This window comes from Capricornis sumatraensis, chromosome 18, assembly GCF_032405125.1.
Source record: "Capricornis sumatraensis isolate serow.1 chromosome 18, serow.2, whole genome shotgun sequence".
NCBI classification, from domain to species: domain Eukaryota; kingdom Metazoa; phylum Chordata; class Mammalia; order Artiodactyla; family Bovidae; genus Capricornis; species Capricornis sumatraensis.
In genome coordinates this window covers 18,316,105-18,328,679 of record NC_091086.1, presented here as the reverse complement: position 1 = coordinate 18,328,679, position 12,575 = coordinate 18,316,105, and the positions used below count along the sequence as shown (strand labels likewise).

Below are 12,575 nucleotides of genomic sequence, written 5' to 3'. Positions count from 1 at the left end.
ATTCTGCCTATCTAGCAAGCGCCTACATAGTGCCCGAGCTGCCGGCTCTAAGACAAAGGCTTGAAGGCATTTGTTCTTGTTTAATTTTGATTTTGACCCTGAATGACAGACTTAGGTTTCAAGTCTAAAGGAAGTTTATTCTTTTTGTTTGAAGTTGTTTATTTATTTATTTCTGGCTCTTCTGGGTCTTTGCTGCTGCGTGTGAGCTTTCTCTAGTTCAGCGAGTGGGGGCTACTCTCTAGCTGCGGTGCACGTGCTTCTCGTTGCACTGGCTTCTCTTGTTGCCGAGTACAAGCCCAGTAGTTGTGAGGCCCAGGCTTACATGTGCAATCTTCCTGCACCAGGGATTGACTCAGGGCCCCCTGTGTTGGCAGGAAGACTCTCAGCCACTGAACCACCAGGGAAGTCCTAACGGAAGCTTGTTCTAGCACTCCCGTCATTGAAGTAGCTGCGGTGATGGTGACAAATGAGAATATCCTACTGGTCCTCTTTGAGGAGGGTACTTCTCAGCTTGCTGTGGGCTCTGAAAGCCTTTCAGTGTTGGGGGTCCTTGACCCCTGTAGGTCTGCCTTCTGAGCCACCTTCGCTGTCACCAACCATAATATCATGTCACCACACGATAAATCCTCTCTCTCTTTGGAGAACTGTACCTCCTTTGACATTTTGAGCTCTTTGATGGTGGCACTGCTGCCAGCCACCAGTTCGACTGTTACTGATTGAACAGTAGTGTTTGCGCATTTATTTGAGCATTTTATTGCAGTGGTTTCAGTTTGTGTTTCCAGATGCCTTAGGCCTGGAGCAATGGTTCTCACACCCTAGCATGCCACTTGGAAGGCATATTAAAACAGATTCACAGACTCTACCCCCAGTATGTCTATTTCACTGAGGAGGGAATTTGTATTTCCAACAAATTCCCAAGATGTAATGCCATGGCAGATCCAAAGACCTAGAGATGCTCTTGGTCTCACCACATGGCTTCTTATAACAGTTACATTTTGGGAGTCCAGATAAGATTAGATTAAAGGCAAAAGTTATTTTTTAAAAATCTGAATACTGCTATTTTGGTGACTTTCGCTTTTATTATTCAAGTTAGTAGAAAATGAATAAATAATTGAATATTGGTGAAATGGTGAAGAGGTATCAATTTAATAGAGATGAAACAAAGACTGCTGCTGCTGCTGCTGCTAAGTCACTTCAGTCGTGTCCGACTCTGTGCGACCCCACAGATGGCAGCCCACCAGGCTCCTCTGTCTATGGGATTTTCCAGGCAAGAGTACTGGAGTGGGTTGCCATTGCCTTCTCCGGAAACAAAGACTAAAATTATTCAGTTTATGGAAAGAGAGACATATTGTCCTTCCAGGCAACACTCTATGGACTTATGCTATGTGTTCAAATAGGATAGAAAAATATATATATACTGGAAATAAGTGGCTGAAGTCTAGAAAAAGCAGCTTGATCAAGGAGTTCATGCTATTTTTAGTTATAGAACCCCACTAGAGCAGTATGTAAGTGTCTTTCCAGGAACTCATTATATAGGAAAGGAGACAGCTGGTAAGGTTTCTTCAGGCCCATGCCTAACGGAAATACAGCAAATGTCATACCAGTTATATCTGTTTATTGGACTGGATAAAGTTATTCTGTCACAGGGGGAGGCCCCTCCTTTCATTTATAAAGCTCAATATATGAGGTCCTTCATTTCACAGGATGCATGGGAATGATGTAGCTTGGTAAACTTCATATTTACTTTTAGATGAAGTGGATTCTTACGTAAGTAGGTAGCTGTCTGCTTTTGTATCCCCAGCTCAAGAAATACGTTGGAATAACAAAAATGCCAGGCCTGAAAACCCTAGAGTAGAACTAAGCTGTCCATTAGAATGTGAATCACCTTTAGGGATGACTGTCTTTCCTAAGGACAGTCAATAAATTTCAGGATATTCTTCCTCTACTTCCATTGTCCATTAAAAATAAAGAAAAGAAAAAAACTACGGAATTAACCTGAAAAAAAAAAACCCACCAAACTCAAACTTTGACAAAAGTAAATTATTGGTTAAAAAACAAAAGTAATGTTCTTGCAAGGAAATTGGGAACAGGGCTTTAGGGCAAGTCGACTGGGCGGGTGCAGGTCTCGAAACCGCAGAAAGAGGAATCTGGGAAGAGGTTTTTAAAAGGCGGACTATTACGTGTTTTCATGGGCGAAAAGAGGAACAGAGAGGGTGGTGGCATCCCATCATACCGTCAGAGGAAGGTTTGTATCAACAGCAGATTTTTCTTGAGCAACTAAAATAATGAGGACTAGCTGAAAAATACGCATTAGAAAATTAAGAAATTTAAGGAATTCACAGTTCCCGTGAGCTTCCTTCCACCGAGCCACGAGCAACTGCGGTCTGCCTGAGCGACCTACATTTCCTCCGTCATCTCAGGACTGGGAGGGATCAGTCAGCGTGCGCCCTCCTCATGAAACTCTGCCCTTCTGGCGGGCCCGCCTGGTTCCCGGGGACGGCAGTGCCAGCCAGGCTCCTGGAGTTCGAGGCAGGCTGCGGACGCCTGTCCCTCCGGTTCACCCTTTCACCCCTCCTTCACCCCGAGGCGCCACGCGGGGTGGCGCGGTTTTTCCGCCCACCTCCGCGGCCGCACTGGCCAAGCAGAGAACTGCAGGGCCTCCGGCTTTGGCTAGCCTGGAATCCGAGTGCTCCCCGCCCCAGCCCCTGCGCTGGGACGCTGGGGGCTCGAAAGATGCTGGGATGTGTTTCAAGACACCGCGATTAGAGACGCAGCTTCTAAGTCTGAACTCGTCCTCGGTCTCTCCCAGACCCGCCGCCTCCAGTCTCGAAGACTCCCGGCAGCCGGCTCAGCCCCAGGCGGGGAGCAACCTGGCCGGCCCGGCGGGCGAAAACCCAGAGCACTCGGCCGGGTCGCCCAGGGCATCCCCGCGGCTGGGGGCGGAAGGGGAGCCGGGCCGCAGGAAGGGTCGGCAGGACCCGAGCTCCGCCCAGCTGGCCGCCGGGCTCGCTGGCCGCGCGGTGAATGGCAGCGGCGGAGGGCGCGGTGCCAGCGGAGAGGGGCGGAGCCGCGGACGCTGGTTGGCGAGGGCTCGGGGGCGGGGCGCGCGGGGCGGGGCCGGAGGCGGGGCCGCTGCCGGGCGCTGGAGCTGCTGGCGCACGGAAAGGAGTCGCGAGCAGCTGGAGCGGAGTTGGAGGAAGCGGCGGCCACGGCTGGCAGCGGGTTGGAGACGGCGAGCTCGGGTCGGGAACGGCTGGCGGATCTGAGCTGGGTCAGGGGCTCATCGGAGCCGTGCGCGCTAGAGGCTGCCGGTGTAGCCTGGGCTCAGCAGAGGAAGGAAGCCGGCCGGTGGGGGAGGTAGGCGGCGGCAGCGGGTCCGGGTGTGTGCTCGGGAGGGGGAGGCGGTGCGTGCGCGCGCGGCCACAGCCGCTGTCTTCCTGTCACCAGCAGCCGCTTCTCCTTCTGCAGAACCGAGCCGGGGGAAGCGAGCCGGCCGCCTTCCTCCCTGCCGCTGGCATCTGCCGCCCTCCGGGCACCCGCGGGTCCCTTTCTTGGCCAGCGTCCCCGCGTGCTCCCGGCTCCCTCGCGGCTCTCGTTTCCCTGGTCCTCTTCCGAGCGGGGTGTGCGCGCCGCCGGGAGCATTCTTCCCCGGAGTTGCAGGCGAACTCGGGCTTCCGCCACCTCTCCGTCACCGTACACTTTCCTGAGGGTTCCCCCCAGTCGCCCGGCTGCAGTTTTCCGGAGCCCTTCAGCGAAGGAGAGCGCCCTGACCGCCGCCTTCGCGTTAGCGGGCCGGATCTCTGCTTTCCCCCGCGCTCTCCGGCTGCACCTGGGTCGCTGCCCGGGGCGGGCGGGGGTCCCAGGAGCTCGCCCGCCGCCCCCGCCCTTCGAAGTTTGCCTCCCTCCTCTTCCGGGGTGGGGGAAGTGTGCCTCGGGGCGGCCGGTCGCTGGGGCCCTAGCTCGGCGTGTGGTGCCGGCCGGGCCTGTGGCAGGTTGTTGGAGGCAGATTTAATGGGGTCTTCGGATAGCCCAGAAATCTAGCTTTTTGTAACGTGGGGCGAGACCGGAGGGACCGGCCCCGCAGTATGGAGCCGGCTAGAGGGAGCGAGAGAGCGTGCAAGCCCGAGCTGAACGATCGTGCGGAATTGTCTGGAATCCACAGCTCTCACGCTCACTTCCCAAGGGCAGAAACTGCCCGGCAGATCACAAGACAAAGAGAACAGGAAAGCTCAGGCCAACCGCTTGAGTGCAGAAATGTACTTTGGTAACCAGATTCGATCGTGTAATGAAAGGGTGTGAGAGAAATGGCTGTTACATGTTGAAAGCAGAATGTGTGTGAACTGGATTTGGGGAAATTCTGCTTCTCTGGACGTAGTTTAATATCAGAAAGCTCTCACGTTTACCGTTAATCTCTGGTGTAGCTGCAGCACTGCTGGTATACAAGTGTGAGTTTACTGGGTTTGGGGGTTTGATGACTTTCGAAGCGATAGGGGGTTTTCCGGCCTTTTTTGCCCCCCTCTCCAGTTCTTTCCTCTTTGTCAGTCTGTGCGAAGTACGAATGGATAAAACAGTTCCGGGTTTTGAATGCAGCATTAGATTGTCATTTCAGTTTGATGGGGCTGAAGTTTTAGTTGTTAGGCGGGACATTCACAGTGTAAGTGACCCAGGCATTATGTGAAGTGGGTTCTTTTGCTTTTTTTTTTTTTTTTCATTAGCTTGTGTTGCCTTTTGGCAACTTTAAAGATGGTTAGGTGTTAGTTAGAAAAGGTCAGAATAGGAAGACAGGTTTATCACTCATCATCAGGAATTTGGTGACTTTGCACAGAAGGGCACAAACATTGAAATCGTTGAAACACACAAATCATTGAAAGAGAGGGAAAAAAAGCACTCAGCCATAATTTCTTGATAGAGTACACTGTCTTGAAATAAATAGTTTTTTTAAAAGCAGTAGATGATAGTTTTCTTAGGAACAAGAGTTACTTAAGCTTTGGGAAGCAAGTGTTTTGGTCATTCCAGAGAAAATACCCAGAGTTATTATTATTATTATTATTATTTTTTTTTGAGGGATCCCTCTTCAATTTGGAAAGATATGTTTGGTTGAGGATCAGGTTTAAACTGGAAAGGCCTGTGGAGGAGGCTCTCTGCCTTGCAGAAATCCTAGGTTATGTCAACTACTGGCTTCTTTAGCTTTTATATGCCAATTGCAACTAGAGAGTTGTACTTTTTTTCCATAGAAGTATATAAATTTTTGTGATTGGAAGAAAGTTTTGTATATCTGATACTGGCTTTCAAAGTGGGTTAGGATGTAGCTTTTTAACTTTCCTCTTGATCTGGGACCTGTTGTTGTCAGTTGCATAACAGATATTTGCATTGTACACATTACTATCTGCTGTTTTATCTCCTTTTGTAAAATGATGGTATCACTGTGTCTTTTCACCTCTGATGCTGAGAGCCGACATGAAAAAAGCATTTCATTTTCCATTGATTAATTGTATTGTCTTTCTCTAGCTGTGTCTTTAAATTTATTAAGAACGGTAAACCCCTAAAGTATTAAGTTGATTTGGGAAATAGAAGTGGTACAATAAGTGATAGGTGATATGTATTTTGCTTATTGACAGTGATGGTGGTAGTGCAAATTTATCTGCTGGAAATGCACCTTGGCTGGTTATAGAGGGTTTTGTATTTTCATGCAAGCCTGCTCCACTTACTCAAATGTTGTGTTCTTAAAAGTTTTGTTCATATCTTTAAGTAAAATTTCATGAATGCCATATAATTCTTAGGCTAGTATGTTGGTCAAAATCTTTCTTAGGTATTTTAAGGGAGTATTCTAAAAAGACATCTAATCTGAAAGGTTGTCCACTTGCTCATTAAAACAGGAACAATTCTAGTTCAGCTCGCATTGTGTTTGCATTTTGTCATATGCAAAGTCAATTTTAGTGAATAAAGAGATGGTCAATAAGCAGATTTAAAAAAAAATATTTCATGGTCAGGTAGAATATTGAAAGCTAAGATCATGTTTGCATTTGGTGTTTTGCTTTTAATTCTCCCACAACTGAGGCATACATAATGCAGAAGAAAAGGGGAAGTGCCTTTTTTTAGTATATTATACATTTAGACGGGCTGCCCACAGCTCTTCTATATTTTGGAGGACACAGGAATTTGCCAGTGAAGGCAAGAGAATAGAGTGTCCTAGTGAAGCCCTCAGAAGCCCTTACTTATCAATGGAAGGAAGGGGTTATCACCTTAGAAGGCAAGGCATAATATCAATTATATGACAGCTTTTAATAAAAAACTTAGCCTGTAATTCATTCTTGAGATATTCATCCTATTCTTTTTTCCACCCGCCCCTCTGTATCCCGGTCTCCTCCACCTACACCCTAATGTGATTACCTGCCATGATTCTCCCAACGCTCTTATTGGAATTAGTTGCTTAAGAAAGTGGCAGTTAGAGGCAATTTCACATACATGATGCCAAAGCAGCTGAAAATAGATTGTAATTACTGCTAACCATGTCTGTTTGGGTGATGTTAGGGTTTTTGTGTATTTATTTGAAAGGATAGAGTGAGTGTAATATACCTTTTGCTTAAAAAAAAAATCCTAGTATAAGAACATCTTGGAGATTTTAGCCTTCCAGCATTGTTTTCCTTGAAGTATATCTATACATATGTGCTCCCCATCCCCACTGCCCCCCACCTCCTGCACCTGTAGTCAAAACGGTGTTCATGTTAATAATCACTCCAGAGAGTATTGCAGTCATAGGAGTCTGGCAGAAGGGAGGAGAGAGTGAAGAAAGGGAGGTGCCAGGCTGGACCCCTCTCCCTCACTGGACTTCAGTGGTCCAGCCCTGAGCTCAGCCTTAGGAGCTAGGGCTGTAACAGGAGCAGCCACTGCTTTCAGTCCCTGGAGAATTGTGTGAGTGGGATCACCTGTTTTCCTTTGAAGGCAGCTAGGAAGCAGCCACCACAGCTTCCTGGAGAGGAGTTTTGTCCCCTAACTCCACCCCCTGCTTCTTACCACCCTCTCGCACAGCCCTGGCCCCTCCCAGGTCTCCTCAGCCCTGACCTCTATAGAGCCACCCTCTGCCCCAGGACTAGATGGACAAAGTCCACAAGCAACCCTTATCTGTCTATCTATTTACTCTGAAAAGGAGTTAAAGAAACAGAGTTTTATTTTGGCTAGCTTCAGGAATCTTTCTGTACAGTTTGCAGAGTTTAGAAACAGTGCCAAAGAAAAATTCTTGGCAAATGTTTCCAGTTTTAAATAGGAATTGTATAAGTGGCAATCAATGCTAATAATAATGATAGGATATACAATACTGCTGCTACTGCTGTGATTTACTAGCTGTCTGACCTGAGGCACATTATTTAACGTCTCTGTGCTGATTCTCCTATCTGTAAAATGGAGATGATAAACTGTACCCAGAATGCGAGGATTAAATGAGTTGATATATACAAAACTAGAAGGACACTGCCTGGCCCCTAGTATGCACTGTGTCGGTGTTAATTATATTAAGCTCTGATTATCAAGACCAGAGCTCAGTCTCTGTATAAATAATTTCCTTTTATCTTCATAATAAACAGTGGCACAGAGAGGTTTAAGAGACTTGGTCAAGTTGGAAAATCTAGGACCCAGTGGGGACAAGCATCTTTGAGTGTGAAGTCCAGTGCTTACACTCACCTGCTTGCTGAGAATTTTCCACAGTAACATCCTATTTTCGCAAGAGGAGAGACGCTAGAGTGTCTTTTTCCGCCCTGCCGTTCCAGGGCAGCCTCTTCTCAGGGCTTCCTTGCCCCGGGTGATGCAGAGAACTGGAATGGTCCACCCCAGGGCCTTTTCTGGCTTCTAGGATGTGTTTCTCAGGCTCTGGAAGCTGCAGCCTCCCTGTGATGACCGCTGAGCCTGAGAAATGCATCCAGCTGGGGCTGTGTTTCTGCGCCTCCAGCAGTGCTGGCGCCATCCCATCGCTTTGGTTTCTGGAGAGCCCCATGTCCTTGTTGTTTGACCAGGGCTTGTCCAGTCCCCACACACCCAGCCCCCAGAGGGCCTGCGGGCAGGAGGCATGGCTCAGATGCCCAGCTCCCCCAGAGCATGGCAGCCTGGCACTCATTCTGGTTGGTTTGAAAAATGAATGGAGATATTTGAGGTTGCTGATTTGGGGCTTCATCCCAGCCCTTCATTTTATTTTAATTGAGATGAAGTTCTCACCCCATAAAATTTTACCCAGAGCCCAGCACTTTAGGTTGAAATTCATTATGTTTAATAGGAAAATTTGATTTTCATGATTTCCAGGACACCATATTTGAAAGAGGAAAAGATTTTTAGATGATGATTAGATGATTAATTCTGTTTTCTGTTTTTTAAAAGAGCGATGTGAGTTTAGGTAGGGAGCTTGCCCTACTGAAGATGAAAGGATGAATTGTAGGGCTGGGGGCCCAAGAATTGATCCGTAGCTTTGCAGCTGGATTGAAGGTCTGTCTTGTTCTGAGAACCAGGACCAAACAGCTGATTTCATGGCAAGGTAGAATCACACGATCAGGATATATTCTTGGTTTATTTTAAGTGATTTGAAAATATTCTTTATTCCTGCCTCCCCACCAAGATTGCTAAACCTCTGTCCTTTGTAAATGGGAATGAGTAAGTCAACAAAGTCAGAGGACTTTTCAAAGAGTTGTGTTTGGTTCTTTGCCCAAATGCCTGTGGGTTAGAGGGTTAAATTGGAAATTTACTTTCAAGCAGTTGTACGTTAAGAAGTCGTGGATAGCTACTTGTGGGGTATCAGAAACAACTTTATTCTGAGGAACAGAATGAGAATTGGTCAGTATTTTAGCAGAGAAAAAATCTGCCTTCATTGCAGGCAGTCTATAAAAGGCTTCAAAGAGAGGAGCAAAATAATTCCTGTGAAGGAACTTTTGAACTGTTTCATATGATGTTCTAATAAGAGTAAGTTAATTTGTTATTTGTTCCTAGGTTTTCTTTATAGCTTTTGTTACAGTAACTCAGGTTATGCACTGGCTTAGAGCCTATGTCATAAAACTGCCTCAGTTGTTTGAAAACAGTAATTACGAATAGTGGATACTGTTGTTTAATTGCTAAGTCCTGTCTGACTCTTTTTGCGACCCCGTGGACTGTAGCCTGTCAGGCTTCTCTGTCCATGGAATTTACCAGGCAAGAATACTGGAGTCGGTTGCCCTTTCCTTCTCTAGGGGATCTTCCCTGCTCAGGGATCGAACCTGCATCTCCTGCAATGCAGGCGGATTCTTTACCATCTGAGCTGCAAGGGAAGCCCCGTGGTGGATATTATCTGCATATAAAAACCTAAACTGTGGAAATAATTCCAATGGAACTGAGTGGAAATAGTTCAATGGACAGGGGCATGTAGCCAAAGAGGTTAAAGATTCAAGCTTGTGAATCTGCGGAACATATAGTGTGGGCTCCACACTGACCACAGGCGAGTAATCTAGGCACTACCAGTGTCTGAGGTTGCAGAGATTTCTGCTGTGCTGGGGCAAACCTGAAGGTGAGAGAAAGAGAACTTGCCAGTCCTCTAAACATGATCTCCCCAGTGACTGTGGATGATTTACATCTCTCCCCCACCACCCAGCAGGGACTGAGTTGTCAGAAGTTGTGCAGTGACAGGACTAGGGTAGCAGCAGGAGGCATTTAGGTGACAGAAGCTGAAGCTTGTAGACCAGAAATGGACAGGATTCCAGAAGAGGGCAGCCTTGCCATTGCCTTCTCCATTCTAGAGGTTGGGTGCCCAATATTTGATTCACCCCTTTATGGACTTGTTTGGCAAGGGTGCATCTCAGTGAAGTCTCTTTGGAAGAAAATCTGCATGGTCCAGGATGCTGAGTCTCAGACTTGAGGGCACTCCTGCTGAGTTATAAAGGCTTCTCTATGTGCACGTGTTTTTTTGTTAAAGAGCCACAGACACTGCCAGTAAGGCCACTATCACAGAGAGTAAAAAGCAGACCGTCAAGATGAGTTTGAGAGGTCTGAGTATGCAGGCAGGGGGTCTACGTGGATGACCTTATTGACGTATCTGGCCATCCATGGGCATCCAGGGAAACTGAGTGTGAGCAGCAGGTTTTAGAATGTTAAAAGTGATGACTCTGGAGCCAGACTGCCTGGATCTGAACTCTAGTTTTACCTGTCACTTGCTGAGCATTGTCATGGCCAAGATATCACAGCCAAGACACAAACTCTCTGCACCTCATTTCCTCTTGCGTAAAGTGAGAATGTTGGTAGTACCCACCTCATGGTTACTGACCCATGTTAATACACATATCAGTCAGTCAGTTCAGTCACTCAGTCGGGTCCAACTCTTTGCTACCCCATGTATCGCAGCACACCAGGCCTCCCTGTCCATCACCAACTCCCGGAGTTCACTCAGACTCATGTCCATCGAGTCAGTGATGCCATCTAGCCATCTCATCCTCTGTCATCCCCTTCTCCTCCTGCCCCCAATCCCTCCCAGCATCAGTTGACTCTTTGCCAAAGAGTCAACTTTTCGCATGAGGTGACCAAAGTATTGGAGTTTCAGCTTTAGCGTCATTCCTTCCAATGAACACCCAGAACTGATCTCCTTTAGGATGGACTGGTTAGATTTCCTTGCAGTCCAAGGGGCTCTCAAGAGTCTTCTCCAACACCACAGTTTTCAAAAGCATCAATTCTTTGGTGCTCACCTTTCTTCACAGTCCAACTCTCACATCCATACATCACCACTGGAAAAACCATAGCCTTGACTAGACGGACCTTTGTTGGCAAAGTAGTCTCTGCTTTTCAATATGCTATCTAGGTTGGTCATAACCCTCCTTCCAAGGAGTAAGTGTCTTTTAATTTCATGGCTTCAGTCACCATCTGCAGGGATTTTAGAGCCCCCCAAAATAAAGTCTGACACTGTTTCCACTGTTTCCCCATCTGTTTCCCATGAAGTGATGGGACCAGATGCCATGATCTTCGTTTTCTGAATGTTGAGCTTTAAGCCAACTTTTTCATTCTCCTCTTTCACTTTGATCAAGAGGCTTTTTAGTTCCTCTTCACTTTCTGCCAGAAGGGTGGTGTCATCTGCATATCTGAGGTTATTGATATTTCTCCCAGCAATCTTGATTCCAGCTTGTGTTTCTTCCAGCCCAGCATTTCTCATGATGTACTCTGCACATAAGTTAAATAAGCAGGGTGACAATATACAGCCTTGACGTACTCCTTTTCCTACTTGGAACCAGTCTGTTGTTCCATGTCCAGTTCTAACTGTTGCTTCCTGACCTGCATATAGGTTTCTCAAGAGGAAGGTCAGGTGGTCTGGTATTCCCATCTCTTTCAGAATTTTCCACAGTTTATTGTGATCCACACAGTCTAGCTCCCAATAAATATTTGATGGTGATGGCTGAATGGGTTAATACATCTGTAGCTCCCAGTATTAGATGACGACCATGACGGCAATGAAATGGCAGTCCACTCCAGTACTCTTGCCTGGAAAAGCCCATGGACAGAGGAGCCTGGTAGGCTACAGTCCATGGGGTCGCAAAGAGTCGGACAAGACTGAGCGACATCCCTTTCACTTTCATGATGACAGTGACATCGTTTAAATGGGCGTGGCCATCAGGGGAAAGTGTAAGGTGTACAGCAGAGAAGCCACGTGCTTCCTCCCTCTAGCCAAGGCCTCTCTGTACCTCTCCATAGGATGCCCTTCACGTGCCCCCCAGATGGCTAGGCAGGTCTCCCTCTTAATTGCTCTCCACTCACTTAATTGCCACTGAATCATGACTGGCCTTGGATTGTTTTCATTGGTCTTTCTGGCCTTGATGGTGGAGTCCCAGAAGATAAGAGTAGTGTGTGTTACTTGCAGCCCTAGGGTCATAGAAGATCTGGGGATTTTTTTTTTTTTGGTTGAGGGCCCAGAATTCTGCACAAGATTCTGACACACAAAATAATGTGGTTCTTACAAATGGTGAGGATGGGGGGCTTTGTAGAGACAAGTCTCCGGCATGTAAGGCGAGGATTGTTATTGCTGCTCTAGAGTCTAGTAGTTGCTAGAGTCTTAGGGTTCCCTGGTGGCTCAGAGGTTAAAGTATCTGCCTGCAATGCAGGAGACCTGGGTTCGATCCCTGGGTTGGGAAGATCCCCTGGAGAAGGCAATGGCACCCCACTCCAGTATTCTTGCCTGGAGAATCCCATGGGTGGAGGAGCCTGGTGGGCTACAGTCCACGGGGTCGCAAAGAGTCGGACACGACTGAGCGACTTCACTTCACTTTTACTTCACTAGGGTTCCTCAGGGTTCTTTATCTCTTTGCAGGGATTTAGCTTCAGGCCAGTGTTAACATAGTTTTTAGGTTTATACAACCTTGAGCAGACCTAGAGGCTTTTCGTACTACAGTGTCCCCTGGTGCAGGACATGCATAGCTGCAGAGATATGTCATGAGCAAGGCTTGGCAATTTGCTGAGGCTTTTTAGAGGGGAGAGGAGGAGTTGCAGGGGGCAGGGAAGAAGAGAGAGAGGGATCATTATACTGCTCATTCTGTTAAGAATCTCACCAAACTGGCCTTCTGGGTTGTTGAAACAGGAAGCCATAGGCA

The 12,575-nt window shown here is 47.3% G+C and overlaps 1 protein-coding gene across 1 annotated transcript in view; it reads left to right on the top strand.

Annotated features, from left to right (window-relative positions):
- The first annotated feature begins 3,231 nt into the window (after positions 1 to 3,231).
- PIK3R1 (phosphoinositide-3-kinase regulatory subunit 1) overlaps positions 3,232 to 12,575 on the top strand; it is a 94,669-nt gene continuing 85,325 nt past the window's right edge. Inside the window, exon 1 of the mRNA XM_068990701.1 lies at positions 3,232 to 3,357. The gene's annotated coding sequence lies outside the window, so the exon portion shown is untranslated. The remainder of the gene's footprint in view (positions 3,358 to 12,575) is intronic.